This window comes from Camelus dromedarius, chromosome X (assembly GCF_036321535.1).
Source record: "Camelus dromedarius isolate mCamDro1 chromosome X, mCamDro1.pat, whole genome shotgun sequence".
Classification (NCBI taxonomy): Eukaryota; Metazoa; Chordata; class Mammalia; order Artiodactyla; family Camelidae; genus Camelus; species Camelus dromedarius.
Genome location: NC_087472.1, coordinates 17,478,948 through 17,481,924, shown reverse-complemented (window position 1 = coordinate 17,481,924; position 2,977 = coordinate 17,478,948). Strand labels below are relative to the sequence as shown.

Genomic DNA, 2,977 nt, shown 5'->3' with positions numbered 1-2,977 from the left:
GGACAGAGACAGAGACAGAGAGATACTTTTGTGACAAGCAAACTTGGGTCTTGAATTTTCCCCTAAAAGACACCTAAATATGGTAGAATAGCCGGATGGAGTCACATTTGTCTGGCAAGCTTAATTTTACCACGCAAGAATTAACCTGAAAGTCTCAAGGGCATTAGGCTGTAGGAACTGAGGGAAGGTCCCTCCTCTGCTGGTTATTTCCCTGGACGGAAGCAGTGGTCTGAGCCCCTAAATACTCAGCCTAGTGCTTGAGTTCCTTCAAAGAAGCCTAGGCTGCTCCAAGAAAAAAGATTCTCTGGGGATGGTGATGGCCATTAGGTTTCCTTAGTATATGCCCATTGACTCATGAGCCTCCTTACTGCATTTTTAACATCTTTGTTTCTCAGGCTGTACACAATGGGGTTGACCATGGGAGTGACCACAGTGTAGAGCAGGGAGATCTTGTTCAGGGAAGCAGCCTGGGTTTCTGTGGGAATGGCATACACTGTTCCCAGTGTTCCATAGTACAGAGTTACCACTATGAGGTGGGAGGAGCAGGTGGAGAAGGCCTGTTGCTTTCCTGCAGTTGATGGAATCTTGAAGACAGCAGCAACAATGTGGATATAGGAGGCTACAGTGAGTAGGAAGGGCACCATGGTAATGAAGGAAGCCAGGATGAAAGTGGTTTTTTCTACTCTCAGTATCAGAACAGGCCAGCTTTATCACTGGGGCAAGATCACAGAAGAAGTGGTCAATCTTATAGGCTGCACAGAATGGCAACTGGAAAGTCATGGTGACAGTGACCACAGGGGTTAGGAAGCCACCCAGCCAAGACCCACCTGCAAGCAGGAAACGTGTGTGGAGTTTCATGAGGGATGAGTACTGGAGGGGGCTGCAGATGGCCAGGTAGCGGTCATAAGACATGGCTGCCAGTAGAAAACACTCAACTACTGCCATTGACCCGAAGAAGTAAAACTGGGCCACACAACCTACAAAAGAAATCACCTCGGGACCTGAGAGAAGGGTCTGCAGCATCTTAGGGGCAATGGAGGTAGTGTACCAGATCTCAAGGAAGGAGAAATTGGACAGAAAGAAGTACATAGGGGTTTGGAGGCTGTGGTCAAGGGAAATGACTGTAAGGATAAGAATATTCCCTAGCAAGGTCACTACATAGATTCCCAGAAATATCCCAAAAAGAAAAAAACTGTAACCCATGGAGACTCCCAAATCCCAGGAGGAGAAAATCTTTGATCATGGTCAGATTACCCATATCTGTGAGATTCATGCTTTAGACCTAGAGAAAGAAGAGAAATACAACCAGTTGGAAAAAGGGTTATGTTATCGGAGAAGGGCAACAGCACCAGAAATACCAAATAGTATAAAACTCAAAGGCCCTGTCTTTTCTCCTCTGGAACAAATTTTCTGTTTTGTTCTACTAGATGTATTTACCTAACAGTTATAGTAGAATCAGAAACTATGCCCTGGAGAGTTATAAAAGAGTGCATCTCCTTTTCTCTTTTCCATTCTTCCTTGACATAACTGGTGATGATTCTACCTTTGGGAGTCTCACAGTGGGAGGCAAACACCTCTTAATGGGGACATGGTGCAGAAGCTTCTCTAAACTTCTGAAACACAGCTTTTAAGACTTAATGGAAATGTTAGTCCAAAATTGTAAAATAACATTGAAATTCACATGACCCTAACTCCCACTGAACCCCTAAGTCAGGGTGGGTTTCACCAGGAATGTAATTGGAGGGAGGAGGGGAATTCAGAACTATTGATCTTAAATTACCTGTAAGAAAAATAAGAGTTTCTGCCAGACTCTGGGGATGTGTAGCTGATTGCTTCCATGGCATCGAATTCCTATGGAAATTGGAGGGAAATGTATGTAAAGTTATTCACTCAAAATGTTAGAGAAAAATAATGTTCCATCCTTCATAAATGAAAATGACATTCCTGACTCACAAGCAGTAGGATGTGCATTTAGTTTTTCTTTTTCCAGCAGCAGGGATGGGTTAGCAGTGAGTCATAGATGCAACTCCCCTGTCCCCACAAGCCCCTCTACCCTAACCCTGGAGCTTAGAGGCATATTTTTGAAATGGCTGGCCGGTCTTAGTGCCTGGACTGTGTGATAAGATTAACAATTGGTCTATGTTGTGGCCTAAATTAGGGGTAAGTGTGAGGCCAGAATTAGGAGCTTAGTTCAGTTGGTGTTCTAGGTTGTGGCCAAGGAATAGAACAAAGACATCTTTGCTGCTTTGCTTTCGGTAGAGACAATGTGTCCCTAAAAGGTTACAATTAAGTCATATTTTGTAAATAAAATTCTATTTTAAATCCACTCAGGGAACTGGCTATTCAGAGGACTCTTATTAAGAATGCTTCTGTGACATGAAAGAATTTCTACATAATTTACCCTTTGTACCAATATGGATTATTAATACACTGAGCTTGTGTTAAGGAAGATCCACCTGTAATAGGGGTATTCAGGATATTTAAGGTGCCTAAGGTGGTACCGAATATAATTATAGTGTGTAAGGAAAATCAATCTGCAACTAGAGTTGTCCCTGGGGGTGAAAACTGCTTCCTAATTGGGGAATTAAACTGCAGTGTCCTATTACCTACCATTTTACCTTGTCTTCAGGGACTGGCAGCCAGCATTCAGAATCAAAATTAGCATCATTAGATTTTTATTATTCAATCCCAAGTCTCATTAATTAATAATGAATAAAGTTGATTTTCCCTTTTGGTTTACAGGCATGCTCCTTGGTGCCTCCAAGTTTAAGGGTGCATCAGCCCCCTTAATCCTCTTTCATCTTCTCTTTTCTTGCAGTGAAGATAGATTAATGTCATCACAAAAGAAAGGTTTCAGCTCAGAATTCTATTCATTCTTTCAATCAGTAGTTTATTTACTCAGCACATATTTTTGGACACCTACTATGTGTCATGTATTGGGCTAGGTAGGCATTGGAGATAAAATTAAGAAGAGGAA

The 2,977-nt window shown here is 42.3% G+C and overlaps 1 pseudogene; it reads right to left on the bottom strand.

Annotated features, from left to right (window-relative positions):
• Positions 1-323: 323 nt before the first annotated feature.
• On the bottom strand, positions 324-1,258 carry LOC105098829 (olfactory receptor 10A5-like; annotated as a pseudogene).
• Positions 1,259-2,977: the final 1,719 nt, after the last annotated feature.